General features: G+C 34.5%; 1 protein-coding gene across 1 annotated transcript in view; it reads right to left on the bottom strand.

Annotated features, from left to right (window-relative positions):
- PLCL1 (phospholipase C like 1 (inactive)) overlaps positions 1 to 21,622 on the bottom strand; it is a 323,847-nt gene that overhangs the window by 72,595 nt on the left and 229,630 nt on the right. The window lies entirely within an intron of this gene.

The following is a 21,622-nucleotide window of genomic DNA, read 5'->3' as shown; positions in this document are numbered from 1 at the left end:
TCCCTACAGCTATATGAAAGAAAGCAAGCTAGATTTCTTTTAAAAGCTTTCCTCATTTACACTTTGCAACAATTTAATTTTTATACTTTAAACTCTTTCAAAAAAAGATTTTTACTTTAGCATACATTACATCAAAAAAGTCTTACAATATAGCTTAACTAAAAAATCATTTTTCCCCCTCAAATTGTTTTTAAAAATAAAGGCATCTTGAAAGTCAGATTGGGATCTAACAATGGACAAATGACTCTCACTTGAAAATTTTTCAGACTGAGGTAAAAATTTATATGAACATTGTAATACAGTTGCTATATGATCTAGCAATCCCACTCCTGGGTGTATATCTGGAGAAAATTCTATTCTGAAAAGATATATGCACCCCAATGTTCATAACAGCACTATTCACAATTGCCAAGGTATAGAAGCAACCTAAAAGTCCATCAACAGAAGAATGAATAAAGAAGATGTGGTACATATACACAATGGAATATTACTCAGCCATAGAAAAGAATGAAATAATGCCGTTTGCAGAAACCTGGATTGAATTAGAGATTATCACACTAACTGAAGTAAGTCAGAAAGAGAAAGACAAATAACATAAAATATCATTTATATGTGAGTTAAGTTATTCTTTTTATTATGCTATATAAAACATTTAATGGTATATAAGGCTTTCTTCTTTATAAATTTTAGTTGTGTAATATACACAATTTTAATATAATGCTAAATTTTAAAGAAAAATTGAAATGTAATAGATAATACTAAATAGTAAAGATGAAAGCCATACAAAATGGGATAAAGTATAGAATAAATTCCCTATTTGTCTCAGCATATTTTCTATTCCACTTCTCCAGAGGGAGTCACTTAATCTGTTTCTTAAGATCCATGATATAATAATCTGTGAGAATGTAATTGTGTTTAAATATATGTATTTTACTCTGTAAAATAAATTAAAATAAAATCTCAAAAAAAATCATTTATATGTGGAATCTAAAATGTGATACAAATGAATTTGTTTACAAAACAAAAACAGACCACAGATATAGAAAACAAATTTATGGTTACCAAAAGAGAAAGAGGGTGGGGAAAGGATAAATTAGGAGTTTAGTATTAGCGGATAAAAACTACTATCTATAAAATAGATAACCAGCAAGGTGCTACTGTAATAGAATAGGGAACTATATTCAATATCCTATAATAAACCATAACGGAAAAAATATGAAAAAGAATATACAAACATACATACATACTTAACTGAATCACTTTGCTATACACATGAAACTAACACATTGTAAATCAACCATACTTCAATAAAAACAAAAATAAATGTTCATCAGGAGAATTCAAACCTACATTTCAGTACAGTACTATTAGCAGCCACTGTTTAGAACTAAACAGAAATATGAATGTCTCCACTAACTTTTGAGGTTCTTCCAGTGTAAATTAAACTTGAAAGCCTTTTGCCATAAGATTTAACAGGGAACCTTTGCATCTTGCCTTTTATCCATCTTTGGAAATATCCCTGAATCTTAGTCTCACAGAGTCCTGGTCTCCTCAGCCATTGCGCCCTTCCTGAACATCTGTGCCAAGAGGGCATCAAACTCACCCGTGCAGATTAGTGTATCTTAAACAGGTGAATTATATCCTGTGGCTATTTCCTTCTTAGGTGTGTCCAGGCCTTCTCATCTATTGTCTTTGCTAAATTTCAGATCCAGTCCTCTGAACACTCATAATTATATCAGGTATTTCATCTTAGTCTTGGACTATCCATTGCGTTTATCACTCCTAATTCATTTATAGTGAATATCTGAACAATTCCACTTAAAACTGGATTTTTATTTATATTTTCTTCTATTCAGACCATAAACTCAAATTAACAATGCTCCCGGCCACATTATCCATTCAGATACTTCTCCCTGGAACAAATTTCCCAAAAGTACTTTAGTGCATGCTTACAGTGCCCAATTTTATAAAGCATATCAAAGAGGCAGCAAAGTATAGACAGCAAAAGGCACTGACCTTAAGGTAGAAATAACTAGTCTCAAGTTGGTATTATTACACTCACTAGATATAAGACCTTGGGTAAATCACTTAGTCACTGTGAATCTTAATTTCTGCTTTTAAATAGGAAAACTAGTAATCATTATATAGAATAGAGTGTTATTGTGAGACTCAAAAGAGAAAATGTTCATGAATATACTTTGTAAGCTGTAAGTTCTTATGAAGTTAATATTTTTGAAGGGAGAGGAACATTTCTTCATATACCTGGTCACTGTAGGACCATCAGTAGGCACCGGCTGGGATATTAGGGGTTGTCCAGACTATGATTCCTTCCTGACCTGTGAATATTTAAGACAAATCTTCAGGGGTAAACTGAAAATATTTAAAAACAGTATGATATTACTATTTTTGTAAACACTGAAAAGTGTAGCCAAAATAATCTAGGCTGTCACCTTCCTTAGCATTTCTCTCTCTCTCTCTCTCTCTTTTTTCCTTTTATGGTTGCACCTATGGCACATGGAAGTTCCTGGTCTAGGGGTTGAATCAGAGCTGCAGCTGCCAGCCACAGCCACAGCCACAGCCACAGCAATGCAGCATCCAAGCCACATCTGTGACCTACACTGCAGCTTGCAGCAAGGCGGGATCCTTAACCTACTGAGCGAGGCCAGGGATCGAACCCAGATCCTCATGGACACTCTGTCAGCTTCTTAACTCACTGAGCCACAAGGGGAACTCTGGCATTCTTTTAAAACAGGATAGAATCTCTCCTCTAGGGCCTCATTTAATTGTGGTCTTGCCTATAAGAGTCTCTGTATCTTATGATTCAGAAGAAGCAGAATGATTTATTATTCAATTGACTCAAACCTTGCCCGTGAAAAAGAAGCAAAATTTGCTTTAGTTATGGTATGTTGGTGGCATGATTCATTAACTCATATATCTGATTGTCAAGTGACAAAGATACAAATTACTCAATTTAGATTAGAGGATATTATTGTCTCTTGGTGCCCTGCCATTTAAGAGCTTACATTCTGCTTTTGTTATTTTTAATTATCCCACAGTGGTCAATTTCCTCACCCTTAAGTTAAAAAACAACCATAAATCTTCAGCTCTTTATACACAGATGCACTATTAGAACACATTTAAATTCATCACAGCCCACAGGCTCAGAAATATCAGATGTTTGTGTGTATTTTTCCAGACCATCAAGGCAGGACTAGTGGTACTGCTGAGATAGGATTAATCTACCAAGTAAAATACTGAGGGAAACTGTGAATTGTGATGGTAAATTAGACTGTGAGTTAACTTTCAAAGCTATCATTTCACTAGACTTTTAAGCTAATGAGAGCTTTCACATTAAAAATTATTTTTGTATAAGCAGATCAGGTTCCAAATAAGATTATTGTAAACAGAGTTATAAAACCTATAATATTTCCTAACAAAGCTTAAGTGGGAAATCAGTGTTCCTCTGAATGCATGTATTTAGTTCTTGGTATTATAATACATGGTATTATATTATCCTTCTCCACAGTCTAATGTACCATTCTTGACCTGAGCCACTATTTGTTTATGAGAACGAAACTACTACTGTCAGAATAGCTTTCTCTTATAAGCCACTCTTCCTTATGGTGATATCCGCTTATATCAAGATTTCTCTTCTGGTAAGATAAGTCTTCGAGACAAAAATTTTATATCTAATGCACAAAAGAATCTACTTGCCTCATAATGTCTATTTCTTGCCTTTACCGGCAATTTTTACATAATTATAAAACAACCCAAAATGTCTTAAAACTTGGAATCAGTGAAGGAGTTCCCATCGTGGCGCAGTGGAAATGAATCCAAATAGGAACCATGAGGTTGCTGGGTTAATCCCTGGCCTCGCTCAGTGGGTTAAGGATCTGACATTGCCTTGAGCTGTGGTGTAGGTGGAGTTGCAGCTTGGATCTGGCATTTCTGTGGTTGTGGCATAGGCCAGAAGTTGTATCTTCGATTCAACCTTTAGGCTGGGAAACTCCATGTGCTGCAGGTACAGTCCTAAGAAGCAATAAATAAATAAATAAATAAATAAATAAATAAATAAATAAATTTTAAAAAATTAAAAAATAAAAAAACTTGGAAGTAGTGGAAAAGATATGATTTTATATTGTCATCCCACAAAGGACAAAATCCAAAGTTATTACAAGCCCCCAAAAGAGGAAAAAAAAAAAAAAAAAGACCGTAGGACTTATAGGCAAATAATTAGCTTGCCTGCTATTGACAAGAGTCAAGATAATTTATATTCAAAATTTGCTGTAAAAGTTTCAGGACTCTGATATTTCTCTAGGTCTGTTCTTTCAATGGTCATGCCATGTATTAGTTAAGTTACATCTTTACCACCAGGGCATTTATTGAAATACTTAAAACCAGACAAGAAAAAACTAAGCTTTGAAATGTTCAAAATCTATAAAGGTCTTAGGAAAAACAATTTGGAAAGCAATGTCATTTGACAAGAAAACAAATACGACTTTCACATTGAGCCTCACTATAATTTTATGCTATGGGAAAAAAAGTCTTAAATTACACAGCCCTGCCTGCAACTCCATTATTCCTATATGCGCTAGAAAGACTTTACTACTAATGATGTGGCTTGTAAGAGTCTGCTGCAGCAACCCAGAAGATGGCATCAGTGGGTTTAGTCGCACCAAAGCCTATCCATTGTCTCGTGGCAACTGCTAATAGTCAGACTGGAACGCACACTAGTAACCAGAGCAGGACTAGAGTTTTAATAGGTTAATGATTTTATAATGCCTCCTAAAATAACTGGAATAGCAAAATCAAGATTAAGAAGTCACATTCTATCAGTTTCATTTGGAAACAAGAGGTTTCTTTATTCTCTAGATCATAATGCTTATCACAGACTAAAAAGGCATTGGTTTGAAATTTTTAACAAAACTGGGAAGAGGCCAACTTAAAGGAATGGTAAGAATAACAATAATAATACCAAAATATCCTTTCTGAGTCACAATTTTAAGAACATTATATCCTGATTGATATACTTAAAATGTTACTTGTGATGTTTGTTCAACAATAGCGGAATAAAGGTGAAGAATTACCTCTCCTTGAACCTTTTGTAGAAAAGGTTCATCTCTATGATTGGTCCAAGAGGCAAAATCATTAAAACCTAGTTAAAAATCTCTGACCTTTCATTGCAGATCAATGCTCACAGGTAAAATCAAAGACTATTCACTTGTTTGCTTTTTTTTTTTTTTTCACTCACTCAGAAATTAAGTACTTATGGGTGAGGAGACCTGGCCACAAAGGAAACCAGGTCAATAATGGCTCTGCAAGCCCACATCTCTGTTTTCCCCACAGAATTAGGGCACAAACCCTGCAATTGTTTATCATGAAACCTCAGATGGACTTTCTATTCTTAACTCTTACTTCCTTGCAAGTCCATTAGTGTAGATGCTCCTCTATAGTGTCAACTGCCTTCATGGCAAAGGCGTTGTTTCTCACTTAAATCTTGCTAATCTCCTCGTACATCTTTCACAATCCACTACTTTGTATTCAGTTACAAGAATTCAAGAATACATTAACACTTCAATTTTTCTAGTTAAAAACATTACCATTTTCAACTAATCCAGCTGCTATATGCAATACGCAGTTTTCCTTATTATAAATCCCAGAATATCATGCAGTCCTGTGTCTTAGTGGCACCAATATGAACAAAATGAGTGGACAGCAACAAAGATCATCTGACAGCTATTCAGTGGCTTCTGAGGAATGATATGCTGCTATCAATCCTGTTCCTCTAAGACAGATGTCCACCTTGCACTCAAAACCATTGCATTTAGGAGTTCCCATTGTGGCGCAGCAGAAATGAACACTGGTAACCATGAGGACATAGATTCTATCCCTGGCCTCTCTCAGTGGGATAAGGATCCAGCATTGCCGCGAGCTATGGTATAGATAGCAGATGCGGCTCGGATCCCATGTTGCTGTGGCTCTGGCGTAGGCCAGCAGCTGTAGCTCTGAATCAACCCTAGCCTGGGAACCTCCATGTGCTGTGGGTGTGGCTCTAAAAGGCAAAAAACAAAATAAAACAAAACACTACATTTAAAATTCATTGGTAGCCTGTGCAACTCTCTGCAGAGGCGCAAGAACCAAGTGGGCCCGGAAACTGAGATATGATTCTGTCCTCTCTCATGAGACTCCCTACACAGCAGGGCCCAGGAATCCTGGCTGAATTTATGCCAGAGCCGCCTTTGTTGTTTCTGGTGCGAGGATTAATCAGAGGTGCTCTTTATGGAAGGCAGCATGTATGGTCCCTATAAAAAGAAAGGCTGCAATGAAGAGTATGTAAACTATGCTTTTAATACCTTCTCTTGTGAACACATCTCTCTCAGTGTATTATTATAGAGATTAAATATAATCTCTACAATAACTATGTAATTTATAATTATATCCATCAGAAATTAAATCATTCAACACAACTTGATATATGTTTAGGGATGTGTTCAAATCTATGCATAATTTTATTTTTTTATTCCAACTAATGTTGCATATTTATTTAGTCTACATTATCTGAAAAATTAAAATATCAACAGGAATGGGACATTATTAAATAGAGTTCATTTCAAAAATGTCCCTGACAAAATTTCCCATGTTCCTTTGTGAACCAGTTCACAGAATAGTTTCTGCTTCATTTTCACTTTTCAATTTTTAATGGAAATATTTGCCATCAAATATGAGCCACCAATACATCATTTATATTGATTTAATCATTTTGGAATTTAAGCATATTCTCTAGTCATCTAAATTGAATAAAGTTATTTAAAACTGAAAAGGAAATACCCAATATGTCAATACTACATGAGTTCCACCATTCTTTATCATAGAGTGTTATTGGAGCTGAGTTTCAAAAACAGATATGATTTATAAAAATAATTTCAAATTTGAAAATTGCTAGGAGAGTCGATCTTAAAAGTTCTCATCACAAGAAAAACAATTTTTAAATATGTGTGGTGATAGATGTTAACTAAAATTATTCTGGTCATTATTTTACAGGATATACACATATCAAGTGATTATGCTATACACCTAAAACTAATACGATGTTATGTGTCAATTAAATCTCAATCATAAAAAAGAAATCATTTAGAGTTATATTAGCTTAAGTGGAAATAAGGTTACAAACAGCATTGTTTCAGGGCATAAAGCTGAATTAACAAAAAAAGAATTTGAAAAATAATCAACTTCCAGGATCCCTGATTTTCTGTGCAATATTTTGAAAGCATAAGATTTCAGACTTATGCATCATTTATAAATTCCGATTGAGGTAAATATAATATATACAACTATTAGTGGTATTTCTTAGAAATGGAATCAGTACCATTGTACTATATAGAAATAGACATGTTTAGATTTTCATTAAGAAAAAAAAATCTTACAAGAGATTTAAAAACCATAAATTTACTTTATAAAAACATTTTGTAAATATGTGTGACTTGGGACATGGAAGTTAAATGTCAATTTTGTAAAAGCATAAGTCTACTCAAACCTAAAAAAACAATTTATTTATAATATAAATAAAGATTTAGACTTCACTTAAACCATTTTTCTCTACACTTGGGGGGGTCTAGTCTACCATTTAATAAATAAATGCTTATCATAACAAATGGACTATTTCTTGTGCTTGCATTGTTTTATAGATTCTTAATTTTATATTTAAATCATTTTAAACTTCCAAGTTGAATATTTCTTCTGTAACAGATCCCTAAGAAAAGTCTCTGAGCTTTCTGTAAGGTAGATTCCTGATCTATATATAAAACAGAATGTCAGAGTTCCCCTTGTGGCTCAGCAGAAACAAACCTGACTAGTATCCATGAGGATGTGGGTTCAAGCCCTGGCCTCATTCAGTGGGTAAGGATCCAGCATTACTATGGCTGTGATGTAGGCCAGCAGCTTTAGCTCAGATTCAGCCCCTAGCCTGGGAACTTCCATATGCCATGGGTGTGGCCCCCAAAAGACACACACACACACAAAAAAAAAAAACAAAATAAAATGTCAATTCTTTTGACCCAATGCATCCTTAATATTTTTCTTTTGGGGTAATAATAGAATGTGTGCTTCCAGACTAGTTACTGTAGAGTATAAAATCTTTGACTCAAATAGCCAGCTTCACTTGAACATCAAGGTGAATCTGATTAAAGTTTTCAAGTTTTATCCGAAACTTCTGGAATAGTTTAGAACCATCTAACACTTTAATCCTCATTGTATTACCTCTGTTTAACTGAACATTGGCATCTGTCCATGTGCAACAAACAGATGGCAGATCTCAGAGACTGTGTATTCTCAGCACTGAAACTCTTTTAGGTAAATACCCCCAATATCCAGTGAAGGCTCCATGGTCAAAGCAGAAACAAATCTAATCTCTAAATTTAGAGAAATATAAAAGGAAACTATGTAAGGATAGTTTTTATTTGAGATAATAAAACTCAAAGTCCATAAATATCTTACTGATAGAAATTATTGAAATAATTAAATTTCTTCTCCCCAAAGCATTGGATTGAGAATTAATGGATTTTACGCTCACCATAACCACCTTCACGAATAACTGTAACAGGCAAAAAGTTCTACATCTATTGTTTTTATTTATTGAAAGAATGTAATAATTTCTTGCCTATTTCATAGAGTTATCTCAAGGAGCAAAGGAAATAAAGCATGCTAAGGCACCATGAAAAGCATAAAACTCCAAAACAGTGAATTACAGATCTATCTCACAAACATAAGTAAAATATGGCAAGATATTAAAAGAGCGATCAGTTCTTCAAAAAGTCAGGTTAATTCCAGGAATGTAAGGGTATATCAACATTAAGCAGGCCATCGGTGTAATTTAATAAATAAATAGATTAAAGGAGCAAAACAATGTGATCCTACTTATAAATTCCCCAAAGGCAATGTAACATTAATTCCAAAGAAAACACTCAGTAAACTGGGAAAAGAAGATAATCACCTTCACGTGATCAGAGTCCTATTTCAGAATCCTAGAGGAAACATCATACCAACTGGTAAAGATTTGGAAGAATTCCTATTAAATAAAAAAAGAAACAACAACAACAAAAGGCTACTACTTACTCTGTATTTTAACATAATTATGGCTACTTGAGCCAAAACAATAAAGATAAGAAATTAAGCATATATTATAAAGGAGGTGAAAGATCATTACTAGCTGCAGAGTAGATAATTATTTACGTAGAAAATTCAAAAAGATCAACTGAAAATTAACAGAAATAATAAAACTCATGACGGCAAAATAAAATATAAATATAGAAAAATTAAAAGCTGCCTTATACAACAACCTACTTCTAAATGTAATGGCAGAGCTGGGAAGAACTGAGAGGAACTCATTCAAATTAACAACAGATATTGTAAATAAGCCAAAAATAAACTTAACAAGATAAGTGCAAGAATTATGTATAGAATTTTATTTCATTTAAAGTTGAAAAAAGGAGTTCCCCTCTTGGCTCAGCAGAAATGAATCTAACTAGTATCGATGAGGATGCAGTTTCTATCCCTGGCCTCGCACAGTGGGTTAAGAATTTGGCACTGCTGTGGCTGTGGTGTAGGTCGACCCCTAGCCTGGGAACCTCCATATGCTGCAAGTGTGGCCCTAAAAAGACAAAAAAATAAAATTAAATTTAAAAAATAAAGTTGAAAAAAGAAGAATCAAATAAATGAAAATATAAAAAATTACTAGAAATAGGGATGAAATTCAAATTCTCTACTAATTAGTAGACAAATGTAATAAAATTCTAATGAAAAGCCTAGTGGGATTGTTTCAAGGGATAGTGTAGAAGCGGTATTTCAAATAACAAAGGAAACAATATATTATTCAATTATTAGTGTTGAAAATTTTACTATGCATTTGAACAAAAAATATATTTCTGTTTCATGCCAGACCAAAAAAACTATTTTAGATGGATTAAAGATGAAATAAAGCATAGAAGTACTAGAAAAGATGTAAGCGTATATTGCTATACACTAAGGGGAATATCCCTTCTTAACAAAAATCAAGGCCACAAGCCACAGAGGAAAAAACTGATAGAATTGAGCACGTAAAAACCTAAAACTATGTCTAAATTGTTTTTTAAAAATTTTGAATTGGAAAATATTTGCCATATGTTTCTTAATTTATAAAAAGTGTCCACAAACTAATTTTGGAAAAGACAAACTCATGAAATTATACAACCGCTTCAAATTTAATGAAAAGATGCTCAAACACAAGTACTTACGTGTTCTATAAACACATAAATAAAATTATTACTTTTTCATATTGGATTATCAAAGGTTAAAAAATGTGAGGTTATGGGGAGACGAAAATTTTTGTAAAATGTTATTTTGAATACAAAATGGTACAACTTTTCCAGAAGGCAATGTGGTAATATGTTTTAAAATGTTAAAGATTCATCTACTTTGATCCAGCAGTATGATTTTCAAGACTTTAAGGAAATATTTGAACAAAGAGGGAAAGATATAAGCACAAGGTGGTTCGATGCCATTCTGTCAATAATATTTTAAAAATTAGAAATAAGCTAATAAACTAAATGCTCATCCACAGTGAGGACTGGCAAATAAATTATGCAAGAAGATTCTCCGCAGTTCTTATAATGGAAAACAGATCTATAAATCTTAAATTAAGCAGATAATCTCTGTGTGCATATGTGTGTATGTGTGTCCTTAAAAAGTAGATAGTATAAAAGAGTACATATACTGTGAAATCTCATCATTTATATATAACAAATCTGGAAAGATATATTCTAATCAGTAAGAACAGTTATCTTTAGGAGAAAAGAGCAGAATTATGAAATCAGTTTTCTCTGTAATGCTCAAGTTATTTAAAATTAGCATACATTAGCATATATTATGAGAAAGCACATTAAAGGTATTTCATAGCATGAGTCCTATAATTACCTCATTAATTATCACAAAGTTGCACTTTGTAGAAATAATTAATGATATATAGCTTTAAAGACTTACTTCAGACATAAAGTGCATGAACTTACTTTTATTAATAATTCCATAAATGCTATTTTACTTAAATACAAAACTTTAAATATTTATTATTCTTGGGACCAGTCAATGCACCCTATTACAGTATGACAAAATATCCCCTAAATATCAAGACAAATCTTTGATTTGGAAATTATTTTAGAAACTCACACTATTATTTTACAAACCACTGACTTTAATTAGCCTTGGTGAAAAGAATATCCAAAGCACAATTAGATTTTGTAATATATGTATAAAATTAACTTCAGAGTACTTAAACAACTGATTTAAATGAAAATTTATAGTAGATCTCCTCTTGAATCAAACTTTTGCTACCTCTAAGCTTTGAGAATAGGTATAAGTAGATAAATGTTCCCAAAGGCAGAAAAGGAGATTAAACTGAGATTTCCTGACTAGTTGTTTAAATCGATTTAATTTCAATTAAATGCACTCCACTGATAATGAGATTCAAATCTGCTGATTAAATTAGGACTTAAATATGTTTCAGAGAAATTGGATTTAGCACGAATTCCATATAGGTTACAAGAACTTTAATCTTTCAGAGAACTTATCCTAATTATCAACATTTCAACAATTTTCAGCAAATACAGAGTAGTCTTAAACGTTCTCCCCTGGTAGCCTTGGCCTAACCCTCTATTTTCTCACACAGATATGGATTCCAAATTTGTCTTTGTGTTCTGTCCTCAACACATTCCCAAGTCTTTCTTTGGAAAACATATAGTGCAACAAAATGTCTTTCATTGTCTCCTAATTCACATTTCTTTATTGCTTTAATTACAGCTATAGAGCCCCTCTTTAACAGAGTTTCTTATCTAAACTCAACTAACTCAGATTTACAAAGTGATTTCTGTCCATCCTTGCCACTTAAAAACTCTTCTACCAACTATACTTAACACTCCACATTTAACTTGTGATTTTTAGGAAATTCAACTAATGAACCCAATATTCTACCTTGAATGCACTTAAAATAGCAAATATTTTCTGAATCATTTTTACACTTTCAGGAAAAATAATGGTTGTCAATATATTAAGACACACTAGGTCTGCTCAATTACCACCAGAACAGTTGCCTCACGAGAATATAATCTGCAGCATGAGAATATAATCATAAGAAATAATTAGCAATGCAACTAGAATAAAAATGCTCTCATATCCCATGTAAATCTGAGCCAAATTCAGTTGAAATACTAACAGTCAATTACAGTGCATATTCCTAAGCGTTGGCTCACTGTTTTAAAAAACTGCCAGGTGGCTTGCTTTCTTGGCACTGAGATAAGTTTACAAAACCCTGTGAAATTTGAAATAGTTAGACTTGCTCATCTTAGCAGTTTTAAAAATGGGATGAACATCACAGCCTTTTACAGGACTATAAATTAACACATACTGATCTCTAGGCTATCAATTTGTCTTAACACAAAGATATTTAAAACACAATTTGAATTGTGTGGGGTTTTCTTTGTTGTTACCTAAGGTCATTAGTTTTACTAAAGGTTTTAATTCTCATTTGTTGATGAAGCTGACAGGCAAACCCAAGAGGATAAATTTCTAATACGTCTAATGTTCTCTGAAAAGGATATTTTCTTCCAGGGGGTGTAAGTTCCATGGTGAAGAAATAAAGAAAAATATTCACATTACAGATTCTTCTTTAGTACTTAATCATAAAAGAATCATGGGCAGCAAGGATTCCAAGCCATGCTGGGTCAATTAAATTAAACTTCTTTCAAAATAATGTTTCATCTCTTTGTTCTCATTTAAGTTGTGAGTAAAAAGAACATTAAAATCATGTATTTCTATAAAACTGGTAGAATGACAGGGAAATAAAAAATGTTTAATGAAACCATTTATAATCTATAACCATTTTCTTAAAACAGCATTTCTAACTACTTCACAATGAAAAGCGTAGTAATTTACAAACAGCTTAGAGATTAATCTCTAATTAATCTCTCAGAAAAAGATACTTGACACCCCAACATATTTAAATTTAATTAGTATTGCTATCAGGAAAGCTTGTAAGGAATTAAAGAGGAAATCCATAATGAATTCACTACATTTATTTTCATATTATCATCCCTAGGTGGTTTCTAAATAGTAATTTTAGAAATTGAAAGAAAGTGACAGCTAGTTGTACATGTGAGACTAAATTCATTATACTCTTAACAACCTCCAAGTGAAATCACTTTATAAATGAAAACCTAAACAAAGAGAGTAAAAGCATCTCACATTTCTAAGACGTTTTATACCTTACAAAGGGCTTCCACATTTGATTTTTCATGAGATCTCCATAAGACGTTACAGATGAGAAAGTCCAAGACACAAAAAGATTGAATGACTTGCCAAAAGCATGTAAATCTATGGCAGAGTTGGACACCAAACCCAGATATTCTTATTCCTGATTGAATTTCATTCTGTAAACTCATGCTACCTCTGCATTTTACGACTCTACTTTTCTAGTTCCCAGCGTATTTTCTCACCCCTTCACCATGGGAAGGAATGCAAGTTTTACAACTCTAGCTATTTTCTCTCACCAAATGTTGAATAAAGGGGACTGTCACTTACACTAGCTATCTCTTCCCAACTGTGCTATTTTACTTCACAAAAATGCCCCTCAAAAAGAGGGACCATAAAAAAAAAGAAAAGAAAAGAAAGATACAGTATGGAAAATAATTTTGGAATATTTAAAATTCTTTCAACATAAATTTATAAAGCCCCAATTTAGTGTCAGGCACTTATCTAGGTGAGTAGGTAGGCACTCAGTATGGTAGTAGGTATATCATGATGTCACTTGCAGTAGAAAGATATATCAAAGACTAATCACATAAACATGTTATTAAAAATTATGATACATTCTGAAAGAAAATATTTTAGGTACAGAGGCTAATTTAGATTGAAGTGGGGTCCTATTGGTCCCTTGAGGAACTGACATTGAAACTAGGCAGATTGCCAAGCAAATAGTGTGGGAAGAATATTCTATGCATAAGAAACAACATGGGAAGGTCCTGCAGTAACTTCACTAACACAGACCGGTGTAGCAAATGCAGAGTGAGAAAAGGAAAAAACAGGAAATGAAGCTGGAGGGCCAGGCAGAAGGCAAATCAGATGGGGCTGTGAAAGCCACTTTGGAAAAATCTGGAGTTTATCTACAGGCAATTTAAATCAGAAAGGTGAAAGTTCATACATTAAAAATATCTCTAGTTGGAGTTCCCACTGTGACACAGTGGGTTAAGAATCTGACTGCAGTGGCTTGGATTGCTGCTGAGGTATGGATTCAATCCTTGGCCAGGCACAGTGGGTTAAAGGATCAGGTCACAGCTGCAGCTCAAGTTCAATCCCTGGCCTGGGAACCTACAGAGGTCATGGGTGTGGCCATAAACAAATAAAAACAAACAAACTAAAAGCCAAAAAACAAAAAAGCTCTAGCTTCTAGGCAATGAATTTGGAGATACAGAACTATTAACAGAAACGCTTGTGATCACAGGAGATCCAAGTATACTAAACTGGGGTGGGATCAAGAGAGAAGTGGGTTTTTTGAGGGCTTCCTGGAACTGGAATGGGGCATAGGGAAAGGGAGAAGGGACTACCATAAATAAGCCCCAGATCTCTGGTTTGAGTCATGGAGAGTTTGGAGCCATTTGTAGAAATGGAAAAAGACAAAAGAAGGAGCAGACTTGTGAGTGACTCTTCAGGTGTTGAGACTGCAGTTGCAAAAAGAGCACTAGACCTCAGGACAGACATATGAGGTCAATATAAATTTGGGTCCTGCTGTGTAGCACTGAGAACTATGTCTAATCACTTACGACGGAGCATGATAATGGGAGAAAAAATAATGTATCCATGTATGTGCAACTGGATCACTATGCTGTACAGTAGAAAAAAAATTGTATTGGGGAAATAACAAAGTTTTTTTTAAATATATATAAATTTGGGAACTGGGAAGTGTCAGGTTATTTGTGGTATCTGAAGCCACAGGACTAGATGAAATAACTTAAGGGAAAAAGACAATAAAAAGAGAAACATATCTAACACTGACCTTTGGGAAAGTATATTTTGAGATCAGTTACAAAGGAAATGGATAATGAAAGCCAAAGCAGTAGGAGGAAGCCAGAAGGGTATGTTGTCATGACAGCCATGGAAAGAGAACATTGTAAGAAGGAAGGCATGGTCAGCTATGGTGAATGCTAGTAAGAGGTCTAGTAAGGTGAGAAGAGGTGTCCACTAGACTTGATAACATGAATGCTATTAATGGTCGTGGGTAGCGTTAGTGGCGTGGTGGAGCAGTGGATATAGAGAATAGAAAGTAGTAGATTGAAGAATGAATCTTTAGAGAACACAAATGTTTGGCTGAGGAAGGGAGTTGAGAGAAAAAGCAATGGCTGGAGAGAGATATGAATCAAAGAGGTTTTTTATTTGTTTTCATTATTGGACCAAGAAAGAGAGAGTAAGTGAAAATAAGGACAATGAGGTGTGTGTTGCGGGGGATAGCTGAGAAGAGAGAAAGAGATCCAGGGCTCATGAGGAGGAACTAGCTTTAATAATACAAATTATAACAGGAAGTAAAAAGAGGATAAGTGCAGAAATAAGTAGATGAGAGGAATGAGTGGTGATAAAACAGAGGAAGCCCCACTTGGTGCCTTCTAGTTTATGTCTAAAGAATAAGGCAAAGTCTTTGGTTCAGGATGGAGAAGGAGGTAGGGAAAATCACAGGTTTGACAAGAATAGAAACAGTGATTGTTTTTGATGGCTTATCCCCACTTCCCTCCTATTAACACTGTTTTCCTCAGGGAATCACCTTTCCCCATTCCTAGGCTATGGTCTTGGGATGGAACTGACACTCCACTCCCCTCCCCTTCAGCCTAGATCCTGGGGTAGACTTGCCCAACTGGTCAATTGAAGCATTCACGACTCTTGCATTCATCATCATTTCCAGTGAAACCCAATCCCAGGACTTTTGATAAAACAACTGGAAAAGAAGAACGAAGCACATTTTTTCCTTTGGGGCTCCTAACAGAGTAGACTATAGGTCTGGAACTACTGGCATTCATACTTATTGCATCTGGGAAACAAACCTGAGGAACATAGAGCTAAAAGATAGAAAGAAAAAGAGCTCCTGATGTCTTTTTGTTGCCCTGGATTCAGCTAAATACTCATCGTCAGAAATAAGACATCATCAGGAGTTCCCATTGTGGCGCAGCAGAAAGGAATCTGACTAGGAACCATGAGGTTGCAGGTTTGATCCCTGGCCTCGCTCAGTGGGTTAAGGATCTGGCATTGCCATGATCTGTGGTGTAGGTCAAAGATACGGCTCGGATCCCGTGTTGCTGTGACTGTGGTGTAGGCTGGCAGCTACAGCTCTGATTGGACCCCTAGCCTGGGAATCTCCTCCATATGCCATGAGTGCGGCCCTAAAAAGCAAAAAAAATAAAATAAAATAAAAATAAATAAATAAATAAAATAAAATAAAATAAAGAAATAAGACATCATTGTAAATAATAAAAGAAACAAGATACCATCATAAATAAGACATCAGTATCTCAGTCAGTATCCCTCTCTGCTTAAGAGAACAGGAGTAAATGACTTGGACTGTTGACGCTTGCAAGCAAAAGCATCCAGCTGACACAGTGTGACAGTAATCTCTGGGGCAAGTGAGAGAATAACTTATTGAAAAATGATTGTCAGGCATTGTTGAGGGTCCATCTGGCTTCTGGTTATGATGATTTTGTGGTGATATCAGTAACCTCAGGATTTCCACTAGATAAATTCTTTGAAATTTTCAGTCATAATACCTAACACTTTGATATTTAATATAATTAGCAATTTGATATAATTACTACTATTATATAATAAAAACAAACAAGCTATTTAAAAACAAAATTAATATAAGGGAATGAGAACAGAAGCCACAGATCAGGAGAAAATATTTGCAAAAGACACATCTAAGAAAGGACTGCTATCCAAAACATACAAAGAACACTTCAAAGTTAACAGTAAGAATAAATAAACAATCCAGTGAAAAAATGGGCCAAAGATCTTCATAGACACCTCACCAAACAAATACACAAATGAAAAGTAAGATGTTCTACATCATATGTCATCAGGGAAATGCAAATTAAAACCTGAGTGAGATAGCAACACACCTATTCAAATGGCTAATATTCAGAACATTGACAACACCAACTGCTGGCAAGAATGTAGTGTAAGAGGAACTCTCACTCATTGCTGGTGTGAATGCAAAATAGTACAACTGCTTTGGAAGAAAGTTTGGTGGTTTCTTACAAAGCTAAACATACTCTTACCACATGATCCAGCAATCGCACCTCTTGGTGTTTATCCAAAGAAATGGAAAACTTGTATCTACACAAAAACCTACACATGGATGTTCATATTAGCTCTATTCATAGTTGCCCAAACTTGGAAGCATCTGAAGATGTCCTTCAGTAGGTGAAGAGATAAACTATGATACATCAAGACAATGGAATAGTATTCAGTGCTAAAAAGAACTGAGCTATCAAGCCATGAAAAGACATGGAGGAATCCGAAATGCATATTACTAAGTGAAAGAATTCAATGTGAATCACTACATACTATAATAACTTCAACTATATAACATTCTGGTAAAGGCAAAGTTATGAAGACAGTAAAAAGATCAGTGGTTCCCAGGGGTTGGGAGTCAGGGGAGGAACGAACAGATGGAGCACAGAAGATTTTTAGGGAAGTGAAAATACTCTGTATGATATTTTAATGGATACATGTCATTTATTATACATTTGTCCAAAACCATAGAGTGTACAACACCAGGAGTGAACCCTAAAATAAACTCTGGACTTTGAGTGATAATGATGTGTCAATGTAGGTTTATAGATTTTTGTCCAATAACAACTCTGGTGAAGGATATTGTTAATGGGGAAGGCTGTACAGATGTGGAAGCAGAGCATATATGAGAAATCACTGTACCTTCCCTTCAAGTTTAATGTGTAATAGTCTTCCCCTTATCTAAAGTTTAAACTAAAGACATTCAACTTAAATGTGAAAAGGGTATAAGATCACTCAGTATCTTAACATCTAAAGTGAAAAAAGACAAATTAAGGAGATGGCTTTCTTCTATGTTTATATTCAAGATGAGGCAGAGCCTGATATATGCCTGCGGTTTAACCAAGGGAAAGCAGGCCATATAAATTCTATTAAATTATTTAACAGCCACAAACAGACGCAGTAACTCATTGTCAGTGAAACAAATAATTTTCTCTCTTCTCTCTCAGTGCCACCAAAGCAACCATTTGCAGGTGTTCAATCAGCATCCTTGCATAAAGCCAAACAATACAACCCTTTTACGAATGACAAAGGAAACATACATAAATAGGGTGACAAAATAATGAGTCATTGACAAGTCAGATATTTGGAGAAGTTAAAAAATAATAATAATAATCTGAAGAATGCGAAAAAAATTTTTTTACCGAGATTCTAAATGTTAAAGTCATTTCATTGAGTTGACATTCATCAAGCAATTATTGGAGAGAATTTTGTAAGAAAAAGACTATCAGCATTTGAAATAGCTCTTTCTGATTTTTCTTATTCATTCAGACCAGAAAAGTGATTAGTTTTACCAATCCTGGGCTGAGAATATGCTCGGACTAAAGATGTTTTCTGGCAATGCAACACCTAAACCAATCCAGAGAGGACTACCACAGTAGATGAAAATTTTCTCTCTGCACTAGTCTTACTTCCTAAAATTATTTCCTCATTTCCTCAAATGATGAGAGAGTGCTCCTCTCTGTTCTACTAATCTTACAGGATTTTGAACATTCCACTATTCCCACAGAGCAGGGTGTACATAATACATTCTTAAGGGAGAAATCTTTGGTACCCCCCAACCCCAGTCTTCTATTTTGCATTTCTAGTTGCCAGTCCTGTGTTTCTTTCTATCCCTACTCTGTTTTGCCCTCCCCACCCCGATTTGGGGGCTTCTGTGGGGCTCTGTTAATTTTCAAGACTCACATCCATAGTCAAATCTACCCACCTAAAGTATACCACTGATCATACTAAAAATCATCCAGGTAAGTAAACTAGGGCAGAAACAATATTGCAGTGTCTTCTATGTGTCACAGAGAAATTGGTATTGTTCCCTGGACCAGAAAGAAATCTGCCCAGCCCATTAATGATTCTGCCTCCATAACCTTCCCCATACCAAACTGTCCCCTGCAATTATTTGTTCCAAAAATTCATATGCCTGAGGACAAATGGGTGCACTTCTGTCTGCAAAACATAAACACTTTCATTCAGTCTTTGCTTTAAATTAGCTACAATCTTACAGAAGGAAGTACAGTCATAAATGAGTCACCAGTAATAATTAATATGATTTTAGTATATTTTGGCAAGACTAAAATAGTACTCTCCTTCTGCCCCAGGAAACAAATTTCACTCAAATTTTCAAACATAATACTATGAAAATGATGAGGTTAGTAGGAATCAATAGTTTCCTAGATTTTGTTGTCAAATCTGTTAAGAAAATGGAAATTACTAAATTATAAATAACAGAATTCCTAAGATATTACAAAATAAACATAAATTTTAAAATCAATAATTCTAATATTTTAATTATAGCTTAGTCTTAAATTGTGGCTAAGTCATCAATAGAGAGCAAATACATAGAAAGCTCACTGCTATTTGCACCGATAATATGGTCAAAATCTATTAAAGCCTAAGAAAGGATGAAAAAGGACAATTTTTTACATTGCAAACTGACGTCTAAATCTTTCAATTAAGGCTACTAAGTCTTCTACTTAAAGCAGAAATTCTAGTCAGGAAATCTAAGTTACATGCTACCTGAAATGAGCCAGAAAAAGGTGAACAAACTTAAATATAAGGCACTGTAATGGAAGTTTGCAAAGATAAGGATTTTATTTTTGTTTTGCTCATGGCTCCATCTTTAGCATCTAATCTTATTATAGTAACTTCCTTATTCTCAAATTTATTGTCTGTCTTCCAGAGCTCCTGAGAGTAAATGTCCCCAGTACTTAGGACGATGCCTGGTGCCTTGTAGGCACTCGATAAATACTATACTTAAATATTTTTTAAATGGTCAATATGGGAAAAAAAGGAAATAGATTCACAGATACAGAGAACAGACTATTGGTTATCAGTGAGGAGAAGGAAAAGAGGAGGGCCAAGACAGGAATAGATAATTAAAAGGTATAAACTATTACGTATAAAATAAATAAGCTACAAGGATGTGCTGTCCAACATGGGAAACATAGCCAATATTTTATAATAACTATAAATGGAATATAACCCTTTAAAAATTGTGAATCACTATATTGTATACCCATAACATATCATATTGCAATCAACTATATCTCAATAAAAGAAAAAGGAAAATGAAAGAATTCATCATTCTCTCAGCACTCATTTCTTTCACATCTAATCCACTGCCACGCACTCAATTCCTAATTGTAATTACACATACTTTTTTTCACAAGCAGATGGAACTAAGGTTCCACAACGGAACTTTTCCAATTCTAATTTTAGACTTCTTGGGTCAAATTTGCAGTCCTTACTTGGAGTTGGGACTAATTTACATCCAAGGTAGCTTACTAAGAAAATTAGGTAGAAAGTTCTATACAGCTACTGAGGTATTTTCAAAAGTTGGTCTGAGTCTTTTATACCAAATAGTGTTGATAAATGCTTTTTGGTAATAACCACAATACATGAGTTGCAGTCATTGATCCTGAAAAATCCTCTTCACACTCCTTATGTTCATTTCACTTAATGGTACTTTAAAGGACGGTTACATGAGAAAGACATTTTTCAAGTCATCTCAGGAAATGCAATCTACTACTACCTTGTAACGACTTCAACATTATTTTTTCAAAACAAGTAAGAATGCAAAGACAGAGGCTCTGATCGATTTAAACTATTTCATTTATTTTTGGAGTTCCCGTCATGGCTCAGTGGTTAACAAATCCGACTAGGAACCATGAGGTTGCGGATTTGATCCCTGGCCTTGCTCAGTGGGTTAAGGATCCGGTGTTGCCATGAGCTGTGGTGCCGTGGCTCTGGTATAGGCCGGTGGCTACAGCTCCGATTAGACCCCTAGTCTGGGAACCTTCATATGTCGCGGGAGCAGCCCTCAAAAGGCAAAAAGACAAAAAAACTAAAAAAAATAAAAAACTATTTCATTTATTTTCAAAACACAATTTAAAATAATCAAATGTATTAATCAAAAGTTCTATATGAAAACTGGGTGTGAGGGAGGAAAGGATGGACTCCCTCAAGATTTCCAGAGCACATATAAGTGTCCATGCATTCCCATAAGCCATCTCCATGGACCACTGACAGCGTGAGGGTGAACTGTGGGACTGAAGTCTTCAAACTCATCCATAACTACTAGTTGCAGCTCAGCAGGAAAATGCATGAGACCAATTCAATATGTAGCTCGAGTGGGAGTGTGTTTAATATTACCATATTCTGCAGTCTCCAGCCTCGAGTTTATAAGTCTATGCTAAATTTAATATCTGTAGTGATTTACATAGAAACAGCTTCAACTCACTGATAAATCCATGCACCTTTATCAAAAGATAATATA

The sequence above is a fragment of the Phacochoerus africanus genome, chromosome 3 (assembly GCF_016906955.1).
Source record: "Phacochoerus africanus isolate WHEZ1 chromosome 3, ROS_Pafr_v1, whole genome shotgun sequence".
NCBI classification, from domain to species: domain Eukaryota; kingdom Metazoa; phylum Chordata; class Mammalia; order Artiodactyla; family Suidae; genus Phacochoerus; species Phacochoerus africanus.
Note: the sequence above shows the minus strand (reverse complement) of the source record. Positions and strands in the feature narration are given on the sequence as shown.